Consider the following 27,225-nt stretch of genomic DNA (forward strand, 5'->3'; position numbering starts at 1 on the left):
TTCCCATTCGAAAGGGAACCAGAAATCACATTGAGGAGAATCCAACGGTCTTTACTAGGAAAACAACTTAATAAACATACTAAATGATGTCTTAATGAAAATATAAAAATGCAAAAAGGTTAGTTTTAGGGGTGTATGCTAACCTAATTATTCCCAGTAGCTAACAAACTAAATGTAATAAAATTTTACTTTGTGAACATCCTTCAGGTATTTATATATATTATTTTTTAAATAATACACAACAATTCTTGAAAGGTTAGTGTTTGGGTTAGTCTGTATTAATGATAATTTACTTTTTTATTTAAAAAAATCAAGTCAATTGTAATTTTTCATTTAAAAAATGAGTGTGTGTGTGTGTGTGTGTGTGTGTGTATACTTGTGTAAAAGAGCTCAACATAGCCATTGACTCATGCAGGTCTGTGTGTATGTGATAAGCCGCAGTGGTACTGGGTTTTAAGGTTAGGGGCCCCTGTAGCAGAGCAATGTAGCTGGGAAGGGGCCGGGGGCTCAGGGTTCTTCTCCTAGTCTGACTCAGAGCTCTAATAGAGTGGCTCTGTCTCCTTACCATCTCTGCTTGTAATCTCATTAGACCAGCCCAGCAGCAACATAAATTAATAAGACACACTTCTTACCTCTCTCCCTCCTCCACAATCTTCAGACTGCTTGGCTTTTTTTTTTTTAATCAGAATTACATTTCAAAATGACTTTCTGTGTGGATTATATTTATTTTCGTCCAGTGTGAGGGAACAGAACTTTTGAAATAAAATGTATTTCATCATTTTTAGCATTTAGTGATGATTTAAAATAAATAAATAAAAAAAGGGAAAAAAGCATGTTTATCATCTAGTGAGCAACAAGTATTGGAAAGCTTAAAGATGGAAATATCGAAGCTATTCACATGCATTTCATAATAAAAATCCCACTGTAAGTTTCTCTCTCAGTCTGTCTCTCTCTCTCTGTCCCTGAGGAGATTGTATGAAGTGATCGGTTCTGACAGGCTCACAGTCTAAGCTGGGGGAGGAGAGCAGAGTGGGGGGGGGGTCCAATGGTGATTTACCGATCCAAGTGGCACATTCCCCCTTAGGGAAATGCCCCCTTGTATTGGCGTACACACACACACACACACACACACACACACACACATCTCTATCTCTCTTTCTAATAATGACTGTCTCCAACACACAGCTTCAACACCCAACTTCACTGTGCAATGTACGGAGTCCTTTTGACATCAGGCATATTTCAAGAAAGCACAGAGGGTTTCGTTGTGACTTGTGTAAGTGTTGGAATATGCAGTGTAATGATTGTTTATTAGTGACAGACACTGAAAATATCTCACTGCAACCAGATCATTTTTGCTTAATGTTACTGATCTATAAAGTGAAAGTGTGTATTTCTATTTATGTGTACGCATTTGTGATTGTGCGTAAACAAACACCGGATTTGGAAACAGGCATTCCGTTTTACTGTTCCATTTGTTTATTTTTCCATTTGTTCCAGGCTGCTTTGCATTCATATTCCATTCTCTTGTGTCAAAATTTGGGATATGGAAAAAGAACCACAGAGAGAAGAACTGAATAAGATGGGTCAGCTGACCTACCTCTAATAGGTGATTCATTTAGAAGAACTTTTGTGTACTGCAATATGTTTTAATTTCTTTACATCCCCTGCCTAAACAGATTGACTTTCCCTCTACAATAAATTAAATTTTATTTTGCACTTTTATTGCACATATTATTATTTGAAAGGTAAATGGGGGTTTTCCCTGTTATTTATATACATTGATAGTGTCAGGGTTATGTTTTTTTTGTTTTTTTTTTCTGTGTTTTCCTTTGGGTTTCATTGCAGTTTAGTTCTGTTTCCTTGGTTACTTATTAGGTTCTTGTTTGTTACTATGGTTATCAATAATTTACACCTGTGTCTCATTTAGTTGACTGTGTTTGTCTTTGTATATACAGCCCTGTGTTTTCAGTTGTCGGTTATCGTTTTTGATTAGTGTGGCTGTTTGTTCCTGTAGTTTTCCTAAGATCTCTTGAGTATTTTAGTTTGTAATTACAGACTATTTAGAAAGTATATGATTTGTGCGTGTTGGGTCAAAAATTGAGAAAACTTAAAAGTTTAAGGCAACCAGCTGGAAGAGATTTTTGAGTTTTCTCAATTTGCTGTTGTATAACAAGTTCAATTTACAACAAGTTGAGAAAACTCAGCCAGGTTTATCCAACAAAAGAAAGAAAATGTTTTAATGTATGAAACATCATTTGAAGAGGTTTCAGTTTTCAAGTGGTCAAAAGTGTCTTCAATTAAGAATCACTATGATATGACCAATTTTGGTTCACTATATCTTTATTTTTCACTATTTCATGATTTTAAACATTGTCCATATTTCCTTGTGAAACACCATGTCAATAAAAACTTTGAAACTAGGAGTAAAAACGTTATGTGGTCATAAATATGTCTGATTTGTAAATAGGATGTTCATCTTACATTATTATTTATTTTACTTTTTCAGTGAACTCAGTTTTAGATCCTGGTGCTATATTAGAGAATTTAGAGTTTTAAAAGAACCAAAACAGTTTTACATTTCCTCTGTTAACAGATGATACTTAGAATCAATACACAGATGGAACATATTAAAGTAGTTCTACAAAGAACTACTGAGGAATATTTTTTACATTGTAAGTTTATCTGTGGCTCACATACAAATGGACACACATGCATACGTACCTTTCTCAAGGTCAACAGCCCTGGGTCAGCAGAATTAGTCAGACATTCAAAGATGAGTAAAACTCGTTTAAATAATCAGCACTTCATCTGGATAAATCCAACATAGCCATATGCCCTTGCCAACACTCTCATTATAACACTGCTGGGAGCCAGAGAATGTTCACTTTTGTGTGTGTGTGTGCGCGTGCTTAAATGTATATTTATGCCATTTAGATCATTCTGTGTGTGTGAAATATGTTTGTAAAAAAAAAAAAAGGTTTGTTTGTGGTTCTACATCTTTGTCAGTATATGTTTGAAATACAGAGAGTGTAAGAGTTTGCACTACTGATAAACTGTGTGTGTGTGTGTGTGTGTGTGTGTGTGTGTGTGTGTGTGTGTGTGTGTGTGTGTGTGTGTATGTGCGTGCAGCGATGTGGCTGTAATGAGATAATGTTTAATTGGCAGGAAGAGCACAGTGCCACTGGGTCAAACAAGATGATCAGACAGACAACTTCTGGAAGTGTTTAAGGGCCAATTACACACAAACACCCATAGACAAACATAAAGAGGAGCACGATTCATTTAGTCTATATCCATTTGCAGCCAGCAACTTATAATGTAATATATTTATATTATCTTTTTGTAAACAGACCACAAAACTTACTGGAGCAGCTTTGGTGGAAACCTATGGTGGATGTCACGCACCTTACACGGGAAGCCTTTTTGAGTTACCGAAATCCCACAACACACAAGAAAAGCGCCTTTTACACCAAAATTGTGCTGTTTGACATGACAGACAACTTGTGAAGTGCGGTTACATTTACACAGCACAGATTAACTGAACTCACTTTCAAGTCAGTTTAATATTTAAAAGAATCACTTAGGTTATAGAATTCAGTGTTCTCTAAAACAGAACTGACAGCCATATTCTGCTGTGAAGGCAGGCCCATATAACATATAAACATTGACCAGCAAACAAAAAACAAAAGCTCTACCATACTTGCTTGACGCATGAGAACGAAGCTCATCAGTTCATGCGGAAGTTCAGTTGTGCTGTGTAACACATGAGAATGAAGGTTCTCGCACGTCAAGCGAGCATGATTGAGTTTCGGTTTGCCATAACTGATGTGTGCTTTGATGAATGTTTATGTGAATAAAAAAAAAGCCTATATTAAATCTGTTCATCATATAAAGTGATTGTGTTTCTTCAGAAAATTTGGTCTAAACCATTCAATTCATATGGATTCATTTTACTTATTACATTTTACATCTTTTTATGAACTTTTTGAAGCATCAAAGTGGTAGTTGCTCACTTATGTGGACTGTCAAAGGACGGACATAAATCTCTAGATTTCATTCAAATATCTTAATTTCTGTGTTTAAAGAGGAACGAAAGTCGTACAGGTTTGGAACGACATGAGGGTGAGTAAATGACAAAATTTTCATTTTGTGTGAATTAACCCTTTAAGTGTAATGAACTAACAATGAACAATAATTCTGCAGCATTTTAAATAATTTTAACTAATATTAACAAATTGAACCTTAATGTAATGTAAAGTGTGTTACCAATATAACTTCTGCAAGTGCCTGTTAGCAGCAAAGAAACTTCCAACACCTTTTAAACAGTAATCTTCCACATTGTGCTTTAGAAGCAACACCCATATCAATTACAAAACCAGTTTCTTGGTTCTCTCGTTTGAGCACTCGAGGATTGTACCTTCAAATTTAGCCAGGCGTAGATTATAGAGAGATCCAATGAGAGAGGAAGAGAGACAATGCACAGCCTGATGACTGGAATGTGCTGGCATTCTGACAGCTGCATCGGCTGTCCGCGTACCTGGTGTTACATGTGTGCGTGTGTGTCCCTGCAGCAATGCTGTGGTACGGATTGCTCCCTGATGTCTTTATTCATCTCTGTAAAGCCTAGGGCTGTTCTCTTGCCTTCACTCATGCCAACACACACATACACCTGTGTTCAGTGGGCCATCGGTAGTTAGTAGTTACTGCTTTGACTGACAGTATGGATAGAAATCTTAAGTTATTTTGTGCTCCGCAGTCTCTCTGAGCCAATATAGCTCTTAATGAACCAAAACACTCCAGAGACTTCAGCCCTCAAGCTCAATATCACTGCTGTAGTCATACTGGAACTTATATTCAAGTTTTTAATATGCTTCACAGATCTTAACTATACTTTATATGGGATACAGTTTCCACTCATGTGTTTGATATGTTTTGGTTTTAGTCCATTTTTAGAAAACCATGAGATGAGTTTTTTCTCACTATACCTATGCATACAGTCATACTGTACTGAAACACAAAATATGCTCGTCTTATGTCTCTTGTGTTGGCGTGTGGTTTCCTTCCGTTGGTGTACTGCATCCTGATTAATATATGAGATATACGAACAAGCTGAGGCAGAATTCATCAAGGAGGTTAACTGAACCCAGTGGGCCTACAATCTTATTATAATCTTCATACTTGATCGGTAAAGTTTGTCATGACACACTTTGGTGTTGGCTTGACGAAGCCTTGTTTAAAAGTTTAGACTAAAATGCTGGATTGTTTCAACCCAAATTTGCGTCAAAAATGGACAAACTTAACAGTTGGGTTAAATTTTGAAATTAAATTTTTACACGGTTGGGTTTGTCCATGTTTGACCCAAATTTGGGATTTTTTAGAGTGTAGTTTTAACTGTGAAGTTTGATGGTTATAACATGCATTACACTAAGTAATAGAGTAACGACGTTTCTACACCAGACGCAACTTTTATCGAGACGTGCCGCGTTGCAACAGCTAAAAGCTGTCTACACTGAACGCAACAAGACGACCGTTGGAAAGCACTTGGACTGCGTCAGAAATAGAATGGGGAATCTGTTTACTGTCGGGAATTTGTTGTGCCGCATCCAGTGTAGACAATATCACGGATTATAATGGGTTCCATTGTCTTTAGACGCATTGTGTCGCGCCGCTCGCGTCCGGTGCAGACACGGTGTAAGACAAACAGTCACCTCACTAGCTAGATACATACTTAGATTGCCAGACATAGATAGACTCATATAGAAACATCTACATGCAGACAGACAGATGTATTGATGGATGTATGGATTACAGTAAGTACTACAGTAAGACGGTCACGATAGATAAGATAGATAGATAGATTTAATTGATTGTTGCTAGGTTGTTCTGGGTGTTTGCTATAATGCGTGTGCTTGAAAATTGGTCTCTTTTAAACGTGCATTTTGATCTCATGCGCCACTAGTTGAATTTCTCTGTCTCATGATAAAATACATGAACAAATTGTTTTGTCGACGGAAACAAAGCACTAATGGCCATATGAGGGAGAGCGGCAGGAACTTCCATCGGCCTGAGTAATATCAGTGAGAGAGTTCCTAATCTTGATGATATGAGAACTCTGTGGTCATTTTATTGTGTGTTGTGTAATAGGTTTAATCTGGTGTGGCTCTCACTCCTCAGGCATGTTCAGACGCCTCACTTACAGCAAACTTCAGAAGGAACGGCTTCAACCTCATACACATCAAAGCTGGGATCTTTATCATTTTGGATTTCATTTGGAGTGTGCGTTCACTCCCCATACCATACTAGGTCTGGTTGGCTAGGAGAGCATGTTGAGGAGCAGTGTCTGCCTGTGTGGGAGTTGTCCCATAATTCTGAGCGCAGAGGGAATTCCTGCTTGTAGTGCTTGTCGAATGCTCAGCTGAGTCTTCCTGATTCTTCAGTGCTTCACGTGATGCTGATGCGGTAACCATGCTCACCGATGTATTCCGAAATGGGAAGTGTTCAAGAATATGTGAGGAATTCAGAATATGTAACATTCCAGGTGAGGAACAGAGTGATTGTGATGATGTATTAGGGACGTGGGAGGTTCTTTCTGATAAGGAACAGCTAACGGAGTAGTCTGAATTCCACAGGAAGATTTACACTGGCGGGAGTTTTTGGCCCCTCAATACCGAATCCACAGAATCAGATCCTTGCACTGCTGCTACTCTGAGTGAACTGTGCTGGCTGAGCGATAACATATTTGTATCTATTTCAAAAAGCCTGTGCACATGCATACGCAAGCATTCATACACACACACACCCCTCAGAAGAATCTGCTTTGATCTTCAACAGCAACAGACAAACTTTACACAAGGTCTATGTTTGTGTGTATATATGAGAAAAAGAGAGAACATTTTTACCAGAGATGGACAGGGGAAGGATGCAAAGCAATTAATTTGTTGTGTATACATGAACTGTTTACTTCAGTTTCTTTTGTGTGACCCGCTTACATAAGCGTGTAGTCTATATGTAGTGAAAAAGAGAAAAATAGAGTATGTTTGTGCTGAGATAACGCCTCACAGACCCAACCCATAATGAGGGCATGTTTAGGACATAAACTCAAGGCCAAACCACACACAAAAACACTTCATTTAGGGCAGGTAAGCTTCCATGTGTCCTAGTAAATTACTATGAAGTGTATATCAATCTACCAAGCAGATAAGCACATCTTATCTATTAGCGAACAAAGATCATACTAGCTAAAAAGAAAAAGTATTAGAACAAAAACAAATGTCGCTTTAGCATTAGCATAGCTTTAGTGTCAGTTTTATTTTAATATTTTATATACTATTATGGTATTTATTTATTATATTTATTTATTTGTATATTTTGATATTTATTTGAGCTTTTATTTTTTATATTTTCATTTTTTGATTTTTTTAGTTTTTGTTTTAAATATTTCTGTTTAGCTTTAATTTATTTTTATTTCTGTTTTAGTGATTTTAGTACTTTTTTTTTTTTTATTGTTATTTAATATTGAAAGTAGAAAAAAGAGAAAACAGTGCCTTTTTTCATTTTTTCAGAAAACAAAAAAACATAATTAAGCTCGATTTATCGTTTTTACTTTCAAGGTTAAAAAATTAAAGGGTTAGTTCACCCAAAAAAGAAAATAATGTAGTTTATTACTCATCCTCATCTCGTTCTACACCCGTAAGACCTTCGTTCATCTTCGGAACACAAATTAAGATATTTTTGATGAAATCCGATGGCTCAGTGAGGCTTGCATTGGGAGCAAAGCCACTGAACCTGTCAAGATCCATAAAGGTACTAAAAACATATTTAAAACCATTCATGTGAGTACAGTGGTTCTACCTTAATATTATAAAGCGACGAGAATACTTTTTGTGCGCCAAAAAACCTATCTAATATCTAGTGATGGCCGATTTCAAAACACTGCTTCGGAGCTTTACGAATCGAATCAGTGGATCGAGCGCCAAAGTCACGTGATTTCAGCAGTTTAGTTGTTTGATAGGAGATCTGAATCACTGATTCGAAACAAAAGATTCGTAAAGCTCAGAAGCAGTGTTTTGAAATCGGCCATCACAAGATATTGTTGAAAAGTCATTATTTTGTTTTTTTGGCGCACAAAAAGTATTCTCGTCGCTTTATAATATTAAGGTTGAACCACTGTACTCACATGAACTGTTTTAAATATATTTTTAGAACCTTTATGGATCTTGAGAGGTTCAGTGGCTTTCCTCTCAATAGAGGCCTCACTGAGCCATCGGATTTCATCAAAAATATCTTAATTTGTGTTCCGAAGATGAACGAAGGTCTTACGGGAAGGTCTAGAACGACATGAGGGTGATGAGGGGAACTAACCCTTTAATAAACAGCTTAAATATTCAATCAATAACACGTGGGAATTAAATGCTCCTTTTCGCTGATTGGTCAACAAAGATCAAACCATGCCATCATCAGTTGTTCCTCAGTTCCATGCAACAGAATAATAGTCATCCGCTGCCACAGTTGTGTGGATTCCTAAAGCGTTTATTGCAACAACATTTTATGTAGCCGCCTGAGTTATTTAGCTGACCAACTTTTAAAATCGTTGTGAATAAACAACGGTTCTGATGGAACTTATTTATATATTTATATATAACTGTGTGAACTAGGACAGATACTTACCTTGAAGTTGCTTTAAAGACTTCGGTCCAGAGACACGATAGCACAAAGTGGATCATATGCACGAGTCGGCCACAAAACATATCGGATCCATTTTGAATTCTACACAGAATGCTATATTTCAAAACGATATGGAAGAGATAAGGAGGATAAATGTTAGACAGACTCTGCATTAGAAACAGCACTGACGAGTGGAAGAGATAACACCGGTGCCAAGGAACAACATAAATTACACACTTTCAAATTACATATTCTCAGCATGATTATCTTCACTGTTTTGCTTTAGTAACAGTTTCATATTAAATCTAAAAAGGGAATCTATTACACTGTGGCTGTCATAAGCTATCAAATGTGGCTTTGCCAAGCTCAAAGGCTCTGGAAGAGCTGTGATATAAACAAAATGCTATTGGCTATTTTAAAAAATGGGAGGAGCTGCTCGATATGTCCCGCCCTGTCTTCCTGTTTCAGTTGAAATAACGTCAACATAATGAATAATGCTGTGCATTTCAAGGCACTTCAGTGGGCCTTTAAGCAAAAAAAAATTGCTGTTCAGTGTACATTATGTACATCATTTTGAGATATCAATTATAATCAATTTTAATAAAACACAAGGCCTACAGTACAAACTTCAGAAGAGTATGTATTGTGTGTATTTAATATCTTTATTGTGCCCTGGTTGTCAGACAGTCAGAATGACATTAGGACAAATAATGTAGGCCTATAAGTCAATGTATTATTCTTTTCTTTTTGTATTAGTATTTTAAAAAGATTGAATTGACAACTAATTTAATCATTTATATCTAAACTGCAATAAATGCTTTAAGAATCTGTACAACTAGCAGCGGATGACTATTATTCTGTTGCACGTAACTGAGGAACAACTCAGATGATGGCAAAGTTTGATCTTTGGTTGACCAATCAGTGGAATGGAGTGTTTAATTTCCAAATAATTAATTAATCTTATATTTATATATACTGTTTTTACTTTATTTCAACTTTATATTATGTAGTTTTAGTTAACAATAACAACACTGTTTAGGGTTTGTTCTGCATTGTGTACACAGGTAAAGAAAAATTATATTCAGGTTATTTTGGCTTATGTCTACATACTTTTTGCCTTTGCAGAAAAAGAAATTAAAAGAAACATTGACAGCGTCTCCACTGTTACACAATTTACAAACGTGCAGGTCGATGCCAGAGAGTCTACGAGAATCATCTCCATATAATGCACTGTAACCATACCCCTGTGTTACGTGTGTGTGTCTGTGAGACATTAATAGCTCGCCTGCTGATATATCTGGCTCTCTTTCCATCACACTGTGTGTCGTTGCACCACCTGATTCCTCTTTGGGTTGGGAGGAGGGGTGGGGTGAAGTTTAAGATCCCCTACCCCACCCAGCTCATCCAGCAAGCTGACAAATTCTTCTATGGCATCCTTGGGTGTGTGTACTTTGGCAATTGGGATCCCTTGTGACTGTTTCTTGAGTCCAGTACTCACAGAATGTGCCAAGGGTTTGCCCTGCCTCGAGGGTATGAGGTGACCCCATAACATCTCTCACTTACACACACACACATACACATAAAGGCAGCAGCTTTAAATTACCAAGCACACTCTCATCCTCGTCTTACTGTTAAACTCACACAGTCTTTTGATGTTAATAAAGGGAAGGAATGAATTATTAATTGAAATGATTTGATAAATCACTTTTCAAATTAACCAGTGTCAGTTAAATGTAATAAATTAATACAATTTTTTGAAAACAACTATTTAATTTAATACCATTGGCCATTTCTTTATGCATTTGTATGGATAAAGAAAAGCAAGTTGTAAATGCAAAATAAAAATAAAAATATAAAGTATAACATTTCATATTTATATATTTTACTATATATGTATTAAACTTTAAAAAAAAAAAAAAAAAAAAGAATAATTTACATTTTCCTTTTTTTATAATTTATATGCATGTTTGTAATGTATATAATTAAATGTGTGTTTATATGTACTTACATGTAAATGTTTATTAATTTTTATTTCTACATTTTATTTTTCAGGGGATTCCATTCAATGTATAATGCATTTGTTCATTCTTCCTTTTTTTCTTCACTCTCATGTATAGTATAGACAAAAAGTTAAACAACTATGCAATGTTACATTCTCATCTGAAAAGTCCTACTTTTTAAACTTTTTTTTTTTTTGCTTTTATTTTTATGTAATACATGAAACATAAGATATTTGTGACAAGACAGGGATCTGAAGTGGTACATTCAGAATCGCTGCACACTTGAGAGAACAAGGGATTGTTGGGTTAAAAGTTATCTGTGAGTTTTACATTTCATAATCTTCCCCAAAATCTCCATTATAAAATACCCTCCTTTTTCTTCTTACTAAGCTAAAGGAAATGCAGTATAATAAATGACCGTCACAGCTGTGTCAGAGCTGCATGTTTACATGGAAGTGTATTTAATTTGCATGTGTGTCTGAGTTACGCAATATGACACAAGTGTTCCGTCATGAGGTGGCGGTTTTGTGGACGCTCCCTCCCGGTCCAGAAAACACTGTGGGCCATTGCTTTGGGATGTTTTTCACATCCAAGTTCATCGTGAGTTCAGCTCCCCAGAGAGGTGTGAGTGTATCCGTAATCCGTATGCGTCTGAGTGTGTAAGAGGGGTCTCTATTCCCCAGACGTCGGTGAAACGTATCACTAACACTGGTATAACGCTAGCCAAACTCTTTCCCGGGTTTTATTTTTAACTCCACCGCTGAGACAAAGAGTCCAGTCAGTGCTGCCTCTGAGAACCAGGCCACAGGAGCCCGACCAAGTCTGGCTGCGTCACACGCTCCCGTGTGTGTGTGTGTGTGTCTGTGTGTGTCCGTGTGTCCCGCGCAAGAGCAGACGTGCAAACGGGCCAGAGCGGAGGAGTGGAAAGAGAGAGAGAAAGAGGCCTGGCGTGGAGTCATCGCTGTGGTGAGAGCATCAGGGGCAGTGGGCCATCGTGATGATGTCATAGAAGGAGGAAGTGGTTTGAGTTGTGTGATATAAGAGGGGGGAAGTATTTGCCAAACACAAATAGCAGACCGTGCAACATTACATTTTTTTTGCCACCATTTCAAGTGACCCGTCTCGATACGTAAAAGCAGGGGACCTTTAGGACCGAACGTCTTAATCTTCTTTGAGAGGAACTTGCATACATCTCATTACGTAACCCACCAGATCCAACGCGTAGATCCAAAACACGCATACATACAGGGCTCTTGTTTGCCGAACCCCATAATCCCCTCTAGCAACCCTTCTCCACTGCCAACTACGCCCTCACTCTTTCTTTCCTTTCTTTAATTTTTTCCCTCTTTTTCACTTTTTTTCCACCTCATAGTGACGCACTCCTCACATAATGAAACTGTTAAACAAGGGGACAGGCTCTCTCTCTTTCAGGGTGAGTAAAACGATAGTGCTGCTCTGTATTTGTGGCTGGCTGCATTCAGAGGGAGGCTATTTTTAGTCTTGGCGGAGCTATTTGGAGGCGCTACTTGTGTCATCAGCAGCACCATGCCACGCGCTTGCCATCATATGGGCAGTATTTTTACACTGGAAGAGAACACTTGAGAGAACACTCGCAAACTCCGAAACTCATGCTTGGGCTTATAATTGAACATGCATGTGCAAATCAACAAGCGCATCAGCACCTGTGCCAGAGGGCATTAAGGGCATCAAGGGCATCAAGTATGACTAGTGTTGGCGGTATTGGCATACATCTATATCTTTATCTCTTTCGTTTTTAGTCATTAATATCTGTAACCCAGAACAAAACCCTGTCAGCCTTTGTGATACTGAAGAACTAGGGCTCTGAAGAACTAGGCCTTGCAAAATACTCTAATGCCCTGTTTTAAGATGGTATTAAGATGCGTTTTGATCGATCAGATCACAAGTAAATGAAAGGGAGACACATACCCATTTACATCTGGTGTTTTAACCGTTTTTTTTTTTTTTTTTGTCCACATTATACCACTTCTGTCCTGATTTCTTCGAGGGCTGATGAATGTATGAGCTTTTTTAGATCTTTCGATCTAATGGACGAAATAAGCTCATACAATTAAATGCGAAATGAGTTGACGGAAACTATATGGAGAGCAGCATCTTTCGTTTCTGCTCTGATAACAGTAAGACCTTGCCAAACTCTGTGAGTGTGTTTTAGAAATCAGGTATGGTGAGAGAACATTGTGCTTCGTACGTTTTTCATCTTCAAACCAAACTTGGATCTTTAGCTAACAAAGTTTAAATCCCGTCTGACTAGCGCGCTTCCCATAATGTTTACGCATTAGGTCAAGAGTTGGAGAGTAGGTGGTCTTTTGTGGCTGTTCAAAGGCATTCGACCACATGAGCGTCTGCACTACGAAAGCAATCCGGTTCAATGCGATTTTGACTACCTCTGGAAGTGGTCAAAAGTGGACAAGCTCAAAACGTTTTAGACCCCATTTACACCTATCAAGCGTCATCCACATGTGATTGTATTTATAAAAAAAAAAAAATGCTTCTTAATACCAGGTGTAAACAGGGCCTTAAATGTCTTGGGTCTGTGTATGTCTGTGTCTGTGTGTATCATGTAACAGAATATGTCTGTATTACAAGGGTCACGTGTTTCAGGAGACAGCCAAACATGAAAAGTACATTTGAGAGGATTTGTTGAGACAAAGAATCTCAGATTCTGATCCATTATAGATGAGTACATTGCCAGAGCAATGAGCAAAACAATATCCAACACCACATGACTCTCCAAGACTATCACCGTTTCTCACCTCTTTTTCCTCTGTCTCACTCTCTCTTTCTCTCTCACACAATTATACTTACTGCCCACAGGGAAACAGCTGTGGCACAATGTGTAAACTATGAGGATTGGAACTAGTGTTCCCTGCTTCAATCACACACAGGCTTCTATCACAAATATAAACTTTGCCATGGGCCGTTCGATATCTGAATCTAAGGCCCAAGACATATCGTACTCAAGTAAATGAACGCAAACTTTTTAACTATGCAAGTTGCAATTGCATAGTTTTACAGTTGTAAAGTTATGTGTTTTACAGTTGTGGTCAGAATTATTGGCACACTTGGTAAATATGATCAAAGATGACTGTAAAAATGAATCTGCATTGTTTATCCTTTTGATCTTTAATTCATAAAATTTGCAAAAATCTAACCTTTCATTGAAGGAAAATAATTGAAAGTGGGGGGAAATCACATTATGAAATAAATGTTTTTCTCCAAAACATGTTGGCCATAATTATTGGCACCCCTAGAATTTTTTATAAGTAAAATATCTCTGAAGTATATTCCCATTCATATTTACATTTTTTTAGCACACCAGGGTGATCATGAACATGAAATTGTCCAGCCATGACTTTTTGTTCCACAGGAGTGTAAACATGAGGAAACAGAAAGGCCAAATTCCCTTAATCATTCATCACAATGAGTAAAACCAAAGAATATAGTTCTGATGTGCAGCAAAAGATTGTTGAGCTTCACAAAATAGAGAGTGGCTGTAAGAAAATAGCTAAAGCATTGAAAATCCCCATTTCCACTATCAGGGCAATAATTAAGAAGTTCCAATCAATTAAAGATGTTACAAATCTGCCTGGAAGAGGACGTGTATCTAAATCGTCCTAATGCACGGTGAGGAGGAAAGCTTGAGTGGCCAAAGACTCTTCAAGGATAACAGCTGGAGAATTGCAGAAATTAGTTGAGTCTTGAGTCTCAGAAAGCCTAAAAAAAAAATGATCAAACAGCACCTACATCCCCACAAGTTGTTTGGGAGGGTTTCAAGAAAAATCCTCTGCTCTCATCCAGAAGCAATCTCCAGCATATTCAGTTGTCAGACAAGACTGGAACTTCAAACAGGGCCGGCTTCTATGGTCAGATGAAACTAAAAAAAGAGCTTTTTGGCAGCAAACCCACCAGATGGGTTTGGTGCACACATGGATAAAAAGTACCCCATGCCCACGGTTAAATATACCGCTGGATCTTTAATGCTGTGGGCCTATTTTTCTGCTGGAGGTCCTGGACATCTTGTTCAGATACATGGCATCATGATTCTATCAAATACCAACAGATAAAAAAATAAAAACCTGACCGCTTCTGCTAGAAATCCAATAATGGGCCATGGTTGGATCGTCCATCAGGACAATGATCCAAAACAAACATCAAAACCAACACAAAAATGTGTCACTGAGCACAAAATGAAGCTTCTGCCATGGCCATCCCAGCTCCCTGACCTGAACCCTAAAGAAAACGAGTGGAGTGAACTGAAGAGAAAAAGCACCAACATGGAGCTGGGAATCTGAAGGATCTGGAGAAATTCTGCATGAAGGAATGGCCTCTGATCTCTAGTCAGATGTTCTCCAAACTCATCAGGCATTATAGAAGAAGAATCAGAGCTGTTATCTTGGCAAAAGGAGGTTGCAAAAAGTACTGAATAAAAGGGTGCCAATAATTGTGGCCAACTTGTTTTGGAGAAAAACACTTATTTCATCATGTATTTTCCTTTCGTAATTATTTTCGTAATTATTTTCCTTCAATGAAAGGTTAGATTTTTGCTAATTTTATGAATTAAAGTTCAAAAGGATAAACAATGCAAAAAATGATTTTTACAGTTATCTTTGATCATATTTACCAAGGGTGCCAATAATTCTGACCACAACTGTACATTTTAAGCTTTGCCAGATGCATTTTGCTTTGCTTTCAAGGTATATATTTTGTAAGTTCATGGACTCATGAGAGGACTCATGACCTTTGCATTCTAGAGCACCCTGCTACACACCCTTTGTGCTAGACAAAAACTGTCATTTCTCTCTTTCAGATTAATAACTGTCATAGCGGAGAAACAGTTTGAAAAGATTCTTGCTGAGCAAGTTAGTGAAGCTTTTGACATGTTTATAGCTAGCTTTTAACATGATTATTAACACATTTGGTTTGATGTCACAGACATTTTTAGGTAATTTGCATTAACAGACTAGTGAAAAGTTTGTTTCTGGCCAAAATCTGTTTTTTTTGTTTTTGTTTTGTTTTTTGTGGTACCCACTTGTTGGACATGCTATTGTCCTGACTGTTGTAAGAAACACAGCCTTAGTTGTATTGTCAACAAGTAGCAACATCACAGAGATGTAGAAAACTCTTTTACACAAGCAAATTGTCACCAATACATGCTGCTGCATGTAAAATGAAAAGAAAGATGTACAAAGACACTTGCTGAACTGTGTCCAATAATCAGGATTCTTGTCCAGCAAAGATTCATGGCCCATCTAATATAAATGTATGGTAAAGAAAATCTATGGAATGTGACACTGAATATTTTTGCATGTTTTTTTCTTCTTCTTTCTTTTCTTTTTTTCAGTACTCTCTGCTCCTGCATTGATGCACATTTGTAGCTCTGTTGGACTCTTTATTTTGAGAGTAGTGAAATATTCAGTAAATAATTGAATTGTAGTGAAATGACACTCTTGACATTCTTATTATATATGTCTATATGGATTTATGTATGTCTATTTGTACAGCAGCAGCGTATTTTACATGCTCACAGCAGTGAGTCTGTATATATTAGCAGTAGCAAGTCCATACTTGATACCAAATACATTAACATTGCCATATTCAATAACAACTATTCAGAGAGTTATACTACAATAAAGCATTTTTAGGTTGTTTTTCAAAAAAGTGTTAAACTGTGTCTAGTTAAAAGGGTTAGTTCACCCAAAAATGAAAATTATGTCATTTATTACTCACCCTCATGTCGTTCCACATCCATAAGACCTTCGTTCATCTTCGGAACACAAATTAAGATCTTTTGTTGAAGTCTGAGAGGTTTCTGTCTCTCCATAGAGATCCAACACAACTGCCACTCCAAGGTCCAGAAAGGTAGGAAAAAGAGGACATTAAAGTACTCCATGTGACTCCAGTGGCTTAAACTCAATTTTTTGAAGCGACCTGAGTGCTTTGTTTACGCAAAAACATAAACATAATTTACCTATTTACTTACAAAAATATTGATTCTGCAACGCGCATTCACGAGAGCTTCACGACGTATGCGTGTTGTGTTTAGACGGTTCAGACTCGCGCGTCAACTCAATCCACATGCGCGAGTGTTCGCGAGAACATCACAACGCATGCACGTTGTGTTCAGACTCGCGCGTAAACTCAACGCACATGTGCATCTGCGCGAGTGTTCACGAGAGCATCACAATACATGCATTTTGTGTTCACTAGAGAGCTGGCATTGTTGCCTGAATACGCTTTGGATAATATTACATTGTAAATAAAATGGTAAATTATGTTTTTTTTGTTTTGTTTTGTTTTTTTCTATTTTTGGACAAAGCACTTATGTTGCTTCATAAGAGATATCTTTGGAGAGACAGAAACCTCTCAGACTTTATCAAAAAGATCTTAATTTGTCTTCCGAAGATGAACGAAGGTCTTATGGATGTGGAACAACACAAGGGTAAGTAATAAATGACAGCATTTTCATTTTTTGACTGAACTAACCCTTTAAGTAAAGTGTTTTTTTTATTATTTTCTATCCTAGCTAAATATTAAGAGACAAAAGTGTGCATTCTATCCCAGCTGCATAAGCAAAGATTACTATAAATAACCATTTTAAAGCCATTTCAGCTTTAAAGTCATTTCACATTCAGGCATACAGAATCATACACTACATACTCACAATCATGTTTCTTAAAAACTGTGTGCTTTTGGTGAAATGCTAGAAAACTACATGTAAATTTGAGGTGTTTTGGAATAGGTTTTGTGGCTTTCATGCAGGATGAGATCATTTGTAATGGCTATCAAGAGTGATACTGAGTAAAGACTGAAAGCCAAAAAGAAAATAACAATGAGAAAACTCTCAGGCCAAGGAGGCTTCCTGTTGTCAGATGGACATCTGCCCAGATTGTGGTCTACAGGGCGTCACTGCAGCGGCCTAGTGAACGTGTGCTGTATGTGAGCAAGTTGCTGTGATGCTGTGATGACGTGCTCCCTTCTGGTCTGAAGGAGGGTGTTGACGGCGTAAAATCAAGTCGGAAGAGAGAATTGAAGGCGGATGCACGTCAGAAAACGTTATTATTCAGCTGCCTTCTCAACGCAGTCTACGTGCTGCGGTAAGCATGTGTGTATGTTTGTACGTACATGTCTGTTTGATTGTGTTTATTTACGAAAGACAATCTGATTTTTCCCATTTGTCTCACTGGGACTTGAGGCGGAGCTTGTTGACCAGCACAGCTGTGACCTCACAACCTAGCGTGGTCTCTCTGACAAAGACGCAAACAGACACACACATACACACACTATGGAGTTTCTGGCAGCGAGTGACTGCATTCCATCTGTCCCTGATGTGCAATGGTCAAGATTTGTCTGGGTCAGGGGTCATGTGTCTGTGAAGGCGTGGTCAGCTGTGAACGCTGCTCCGATGTCATTCAGGCTGGACCGTGCTGCACGGATGACATATTGACGTGTGCAACCTGCACTGCAGCGCAACGTAACTCTCATGAGCGGTGCGTTATGGGATGCTATGTAAATAGGAGGATTATGTAATGCGCAGATCATATTGCTCTCCCACAGCTGGAAAACCACACAGTTATTCCGAGAACTGTATGATGTTTGGAAAAGGTTGGAACTTTCTGCATGTGATTAAACTTGCATGCTTCCCATTAATAGCATATTATTTACTAAAACTTGCTGATAGCCATCAAACAAAGATTGACAGAAAGACAACAAAAAATTATATACTGCCAAGTGTGAACTGTGCATCATGTTCACTTGTTTTTCATCATTAAAACAACATGATTTTTGGTCACAATACTTCTACTTGAGTCTTCATCAGTAATTCAATTCAAAGTGGATGCATTATTGTAACTTTTTAACATTTATTTAATTTATTAGCTATCACGAACTAACTAATAATGCTTTTACAGCACTTTTTCAATTAAATGTCATTTTTTACATATACATTTTTCACATTTCAAGTTTTAATAATATTTGTTAATTTATTATGAACAAACCTGAATTAACAATGAACAATGGTATATTCATAAATTAACAATAATATAGATAAATGTTGTAAAAAGTGTTGTTCATTTGTAGTTTGTGATACCTAATGCAGTAACTAATCAATTAAAACCTTAGTTACTTTTTTTTTTTTTCATTTAAAACTCAGCTTTTCAATATTAGTGGGTTGAAACTATTTTAAATAGTATATGGGAATTATGTGGGCCTGTGAATTCAAGGAAAGTCTTTCTTTATTCTGGTAATTTTTTAAAGGGTTTTTTAAAGGGATAGTTCACCCAAAAATGAAAATTTGATGTTTATCTGCTTATCCCCAGGGCATCCAAGATGTAGATGACTTTGTTTCTTCAGTAGAACACAAATGATGATTATTAACTCCAACCGTTGCGGTCTGTCAGTCGTATATAATGCTTGTCAATGGTAACTCCATCTGTAAGAGTCAAAAAAACATGCACAGACAAATCCAAATTAAACCCTACGGCTTGTGACGACACATTGATGTCCTAAGACACGAAACGATCGGTTTGTGCGAGAAACCGAACAATATTTATACAATTTTTCACCTCTAAAACACCACTATGTCCAACTGCCTTGCGCATCCGGTTGGTGAGGTCTGAAAACGCGTTCTGATGGCGGAAGTGATGTCTCGCGCTTATACTTCAATGAGTGCGAGAGATCACTTCCGTTGTCAGAGCGCGTTCAGACCTCACCAATTATTAAATGATTATTAAAGGGGTGGTTCATTATGATTTCACTTTTTTTTAACTTTAGTTAGTGTGTAATGTTGCTGTTGGAGCACAAACAGCATCTGCAAAGTTACGACGCTCAAAGTTCAAAGCAAAGCGAGATGTTTTCTTTTAAAGAATTCTCTGTTTAAGGACTACAACAAACGGCTGGTAGGGACTACAACGAGCTTCTTCCCGGGCTGGTGACATCACTAACCCTAAAATTTACATAAACCCTGCCCCCGAGAACATGCAACAAAGGGGTGAGGCCATGTTATTGCAATACAGTACGTAACACAAATGTACAGATCCCCGCACATGACATGCAAGAAAAAAAAAAAATTAAATCATGCGCACGATTTACTAATTCGTTCCCTCGATTTACTAAATCGTGTGCACGATTTACTAATTCGTTACCTTGATTTACTAAAATCGTGCGCATGATTTACTAAAACGTGTGCACAATTTACTATTTCGTTCGCACGATTTAGCCTACTATTTGTTTCCTGCATGTCATGTCCGGGCTCCGTACAAATGCAATAGCATGTCATAAAAGCAAGACGCTAACATAAGTTATAACCATAATTAAACTAAACTATTGTTCTATCTTCATGCAGCATATATTCTCTGGCTCTGTTAGAACAGTTCCCACACGAGCGATTTATAGACAGAATATGCTAATCAATAACTTTAAGATATCCCACATCAGCTACATAAATTCATCAACTAACCATTCAGAAGCATCCTGTTGCATTCTACATGTTGTCACTTCTTCTTGAGTCTCTCCATCATTGTCCGACTTCGGTTTAAACATAAAAGGCTGAACAGTTTCTGACATTTTCAGTGAGTCTTCGTGAGGTAATCGGCGCTGCTAACAATATGTGCTAACGCAAGCTCTTAAAACCCCGCCCTCTGCTTAGGAACAGCAGCTCATTTGCATTTAAAGGGACACACACATAAATGGAGCGTTTTTGCTCACCCTCAAAAAGTGACAAATTTAACATGCTATAAAAAATTATCTGTGGGGTATTTTGAGCTAAAACTTCACATACACACTCTGGAGACATCAGAGACTTATTTTACATCTTGTAAAAATAGCATTATGCCACCTCTTTAAACAAGCAAGCACAAACTATGCAAAAGCGGCAGCCCTTCCAGTGCACTCAGTGTCCGAATTCACTCACTCATTTTCAGTCAATCCTTCAAGTGAACTGTATTAGCTATCTATTGTAGGGAATGGTGAGTGAGGGTATAGGGGGCGATTTCGGATTCATCCACCATGTAAGAAAGTACTATTATCTTTACGTAGGTAATCAGACAGTGTTCCCCACTGATTTTAATTAAAATAAGGATGTATGTTTGCTTAAGGTTTCTGTGAAATTTTCTGGCAAAAAAGGTCAATTGTCAATAGTGTAACGAAACACAGCTTACACAGAAGTCACTCTCTGTTGGTCGACGTGGCGAATTTGCATGAACAAGTTGAAGCCAATGCGAAATCTGCTTGGGGAAATCTTTTGCCTTCACATGGAATTCCTGATCGAGTGGATTCCTATTAAAATGACTGGATTTCGCCTGCGAACATTTGTTGAATAACGATAAATGTGACCGCACCTAACTGCTAATTGCTAAACTGCTAATCTTGGCCATGCACATATTTGTGGAACCCTGTGGAAACCTGATGAGAACAAGTTTGCTTAATCCTTCATATCAAATACACACATTACACATTCATCACCAAATTAAAGTGCTGTTGTGTCTTATGTTACTGCAACTGTATGATCCCCCATATTTGTTTACTAAAATGTAACAGATACTGCAAATCAAGATAGTGAGGATATACCTTCTCACCAGCCCTTTAGATAATCTCACTTTTGTGTGTGTACTTGTGTGTGCGTGTGTTTGCAGGGCACATGCTCAATGGTGCAAAGCCCAATTGTTGTCCCGGTCTGAGTGTGTGTGTGTGTGTTGTGCTGCCGCGCTCTTTCCATGTTATCCTGTATGTGATGCATATTTTATAGGCGGGGAGACCCCAGCGTGAGGTGACACGTTCCGGACGCATGCACTGATAAACCCAGGACAACCGCCAGCTTTCCACACGAGCATCAACCTAGAATCACACACTCTACAAACTCTCTGCAGTTTTCATTTTCCAATAGCTGTGTGCACAATGGACTATTACACATCCTTAGTAGTGTGTGTGTGTGTGTGCCTTGTTTGTGAGTTCCACGCAGGGTGGAAGGGTGAGAGAATGTGTAGCAGCAGTCAGACAGGTCTAGCATGTCATCTGTGTCTCTTAATGTTCCCAGCCAAGTTCCTTCACGCCCAGGAGCTTGTGTGTGAGGGGGTCTCGATGATATTCAGGGCTGTGTACTTTTGATGATATAGTCCCTCTGCAGGCCTGAACATAATTAAAGTAGATTAAAATGTATTCAATTAAGTATTCCCAAGCAATTATAAAAATGTCTTATATTGTTTGGAGAGTGCAGTTTCGTACCTACAGACAGTCTGACATGCTGTTTTGCATGTTAAAGGGATAGTTCACTGAAAAATGAACATTCTGTCATCATTTACTCACCCTCATGTCATTCCAAACCTGTTTGAATGTGTGGAACACACAAGAAGATATTTTGAAGAACTGTTTTTGCTGACAAAATACCACTTAGGCAAGATACAGAGAGACCAGACATAGTAAATTTATTATGCTATTCTTCTGCCATAATCATTTTATTAGCGAACATCTCCCACTTTCTGGTGTGTCCATGGTCTCACTTAATCACCATTTCATGTATGGTCTAAAACGCAATTGCCCTCATGATTTGCAGCAGGACATCATGTGCAGGTAAATTTTATGTGATTGCACAAACATTTATCTTTAGCAACACTGAAAGTGAAACACGTATGGTGATTTAAAACAACAGACAAAATTTATGTAAAACTGGCTGCACAGGTTTAATATCTGCTGATTGGGGCATTGAAGCTATTTTTGTCAATTAGAAAGTAAATCAAGGTGTTTTGTAGGGAGAGAGACATTATTCTGCTTTAGTTGAGAGCTTTTTTTTTTTTTTGTCCACAGAGAAACAAATCACGAAACGTCTCTAACCTAAAAATATATTAATATATTATAATCTCCACTACAACCTGTTCTCTGAAAAGCTCAATTATGCATCAAGGGCCAATACACACACACACACACACACACACACAACTCCTTAGCCAGTTAAGCACGCTCACTAGCATATTCAAAAACAAATATTATCAGCTGCCTCTCTAATGTGCACATTCAGAAGAAACAAACACATACATTAGTTATTCACCCCATTCTTTCTCTGCTCAAGGCCATCAATCTTTAAAAAGAACAAATATCTGTGCGCTAAATCTGCGAGTTTGCATTTTTCTTTTGTGTATGAATCATTCAAGAGCGCTGTGTGCAGCTGTGGCTGGATGGCCACTCAGTGTACCCCTCCCTTTCCTCGCCAGAGCCTCCACCGCTGCCTACAGCCAAGACATCAAAGTAATAACCTCACCTGACCGACCACGCCTATCAGCTGAACGGGACCATCACCGTTTTATTTTAGCCCTGAAAACAACATTCTGTACTTGAATCATAATGGGGCTAATTCAGAGATCAAGGTTAATTGCAGCAAATTATTTGTCCTTTGATTAGCAAGGCTCTGTCTGCTTTAGAGGTTAAAACTGAACAAAGTTTATTTGAAATGTGAATATCAAAGGCTTTTCCATAAAACAAAAACGCTTCTGATCTAAAACAAAATCTGTAGATTATTAGTGCATATATAGGCTTCCAATGTGTGAATGACTTTAGCAATGCAAGCTTATGTTACTAGCTGATTATTAGCTGTTACAGACACACTCACTCACACACACATACACACGGAAAGGAGTTGAAGTGTTGTTGTGGAAAATGGGCTGTTGCAAATGTCTGTCACATTTTGATGTCACAGTAATTTCCGCTGCTTTTAACTGTTCTTTTACACTCTAAAAAATGATTCTGCCAGTTAGTTGGCATAGCTTAAATAAATCAGTAATTTTAATGAAAAATTCATAAGATGTTGACAGATTGTTGCCTCAAATTTTTACATAGATAAAATTAAATATTTTTTTAAGATTGTATGTAAACGTGCTAGATGGATGTCTGACTGTTGCGCCGTGACTCGTGCTGTTGCTCTGCAGTTTTTATAGTAACTGCCAGTGTTGTGGAAAGTTACTTTTAAAAGTAATGCATTACAATATTGTGTTACTCCCTAAAAAAGTAACTAATTGTGTTACTTAGTTACTTTTTATAAAAAGTAATGCGTTACATTTCTTTTGCATTACTTTTTCTCACCTGGGTTGGGCTTCCTTGTTTGTTTTTTTAATAATAACAAAAAAAAGTTCTATTTTTGGCAAATGTTAAGGCCCTTTCACACCAAAAGTGAAATGAATAAGCCTCAGGCTGAAGATAATGCATATTTACGCCTGCACAGTAGAGGGCGCAGCTCAAACAAACCTTTCAGCTGTGCTGCCATTCTGGATTAAAGAAGAATAGGATACAGGAGAAGTTAAACACTCTTATTTCTAAATCTAATCTAAAATCATTTTTGCTTTTTGAAAAAGTAATCTGATTACATAACTCAAGTTACTTGTAATGCGTTACCCCCAACACTGGTAACTGCAATACTATCTATTATACGTCTCATGTTTTTAAGATCAAAACTGCATTCTCTGTGATCATCCCTGTCACTCAGAAAAAAATTAACTAAAATGAAACTAAAGCACTTTTCCTCATCCAGGTGGATGAAGAAAACGTTTACAGGTAATTTCCGATGATTGACATCACAGAGTTTACCCGTATATTGGTACTGATGTGCGAATGGTATCTTACCAGTAAAAAGACGGAAAACTCCCTCTCTTTGTTACCAGTAATTATCTGTTCTCTCTGCTTTTCAATAAAAGTAACAAATAGACCAAAAAAAAAAAAAAAAAATACGCTACTAAAAAGCTGTCACATTTTCTGAATCAAATGTTCTGACGTTCCTATTTTGTCCTATTTTCCTATTTTATTTACTGTGGATAAAAGTGTATTATGTCTACAGGGCATTTGATGTTAGGATATCCCAGAGGGTACACTTAGTTCATTTTCCTGGAAGGGAAAGCTGCATCAATCCTCCCGGACACCCGGACTTTCCTTGACTCTATGAGATTTTTTAGAAAAACTATAAATCAAGATCAACAATCACCTTGAAGGTGCCATAGAGTTCAGCATCTGAGAAGAAATGCTAGTTAACCATGTTAAGAGCTCTGGAGAACACTGGCTTGTATGGAAAGGTTGAACTAATGAACAGTTACTCCAAAAGAACCAAACGGAAAGCTTGTCTGGAAGGTTTGCCAGAAGGCATTACTTGTATAGTGTAGTGACCCAATTGTAAAAGCCTTTTAGACAAAATTCACAGCAATACTGTATGTCTGGTGAACATCTACCAATGCAGACACTTTCATTTAGAAAGCACCATTGCTACAGTGTATGATGGTGGTAGGATCATATTGTAGAGAGACTGGAAATCATTTTAAAACAGAAGAAAGAATGGATGGTATACATTGCAGGATAATACTGCAAGAGTCTAAAAAACAGAAGCTTTGGAGAAAGCCTTTCAGGACAATGATCCCAAACACTTGAAAGCCCTGCAATGCCAGTCAATGCTCTGATCTCAATCCAACATTGTGGCTGACAAGCATAATTTAAGTATAGTTTGAAGAACCTGCAAAAGGTCTGCCCAGAATAATGCGCCAGAAGCAAAGTTGGTTCAAAATCTGCGAATCTGTTTCTACAAAATATTAAAATTTGTAGACTGAATAATTCAGAACATGTGTGGAAAATGTGGATCTATGTTCCTAGGCAAATCACACTTGTACATGTTCACCCATCATGATAGACTCAGTCACACTTGTACATGTTCACCCATCATGATAGACTCAGTTTTGTATGCAAATTGGCCAGTAAGGTCTACTGACATTTTTAGAGTAGCAGTTACCTTTATTGACAAAGGGTTCTTGAAATAGTTGTTTTCAGTTTATTTTTAAGACAATTTCACATTTGTTCTGCAGCACAAATTAAATCATACCTCTAGCGTCAATTTTGAAGCAGTTGGGCTTTTAAAAATGTATGTTAACATGCTAGCAAGTTTCTAAATAAAGACTACAACTACCACAAGGATGAGTTGACATACTTGATGGACCAGATAACCGCTGCGGTCCTTAGTTAGCAAAATGTTAGATGCTTATGTTTATGAAAAAGACAGCAGCTTCTAAATTCACGTTTGAGGTATGACTCAGTCATTTATGATTTAAAAACAAAATGTGAACTTTTGAATAGATTTAATTTAAAACTGAACAGTATTCCAAACTTACAGTAACATTCCAAATTACAGTAAAAGCAGTAACACTGTTAATTATTTAAAATAGTAAATATTAGTTAAAATAACTGTTAAAACAGCTCTTTTCTACTTTAATATATTTTTAATTGTAATTTATTCCTGTGATGGCAAAGCTGAATTTTCAGCATCATTGCGCAGTCTTCAGTGTCACATGATCCTTCAGAAATCATTCTAATATGCTGATTTGCTGCTCAAAAAACATTTCAGTTCACTTTATTTTAAGGTGTACTTGTTAGTGTAATTATACATTTAAGTACTGAGTAATATTAACTAACTACATGTACTTACTATAGGGTTAGGGTCTGGTTTAAATTTAGTTGCATCCAATTATGCATAATTTATAGTTAGTAACTACATGTAACGTGTAACAAGGACACTGTAAAATAAAGTGTTACCAAGAAAAGAAGATAATTCTTTTATTAATTTAATACAAAATATACATTTTTTTTTTTTTTAAGAATATTCAAACTGGACTAATTAAATCATTGAAATGTTCATCTTACAAGAACTGAACTATATCCCCGGCTACGCTTTGACTCCACTAGCTGTGGATGAATCAAACTGATTTTCCATGACATACAAAATTAAGAGCGTCCTTTCATCTGAAGACCTAGATAAACACTCACAACACAAGACACACAAGCTTGTTCATGTGAGATCGCATCATACACTCACCTCAGTCATGTAACATTTATAAATAGAGTGAAAAAAGATCTGTTGGTGGTATAAAGGGGAATGGGGACAGATTTTGTTGCCCCCCTTTTTACGTGGTAAGCTTTCTAGAATGTGCAAAGAAAACAGACGAGTGATAAATGAGAAGAGCGAGAGAGATGTACTGTACTGCAGTGGACAAGGAGAGAGGAAGGACAGAACGCAGGACAGAGTGTGTGAGACGTGACAATGACACCCTGGTCCTGTGTCCACCCCCTGCCCTGTGACATCACAGGGTGATGCTGGCTGGGACAGCAAGGAAACACACATGCACACTCATGCTTCCATAAGCCCTATCTCCCGGCTGTCCCTAAAGCATTACAACGGTCACGTCTGTTTAGACATGTGAAAGCTGAGAGAAAGAGAACAATTTGTTCAGTTGGAACTTGGGAGTTGTTTCCACAGTTTAAAGGACAAATTCCTCATTTTACAAATTCCTCAATTCAACATTTTATGCAGTTCACTTCATTTTTAAGTAAAAGTACACCAAAAAATGAAATTTTTGTCATCATTTACTCACTCTCAAGCTGTCTAACAACAGAAAGAGACTGTGAACAGGACATGTCAAGAAAAAAGATTTTTTTGTAAATTAATATTTTAGTATTATTTACAATAAAACCAAAATTTATTCACTATAGTTTAAAAAAAATGGTAATA

This window comes from Ctenopharyngodon idella, chromosome 16, assembly GCF_019924925.1.
Source record: "Ctenopharyngodon idella isolate HZGC_01 chromosome 16, HZGC01, whole genome shotgun sequence".
In the NCBI taxonomy this organism is placed as follows: Eukaryota; Metazoa; Chordata; class Actinopteri; order Cypriniformes; family Xenocyprididae; genus Ctenopharyngodon; species Ctenopharyngodon idella.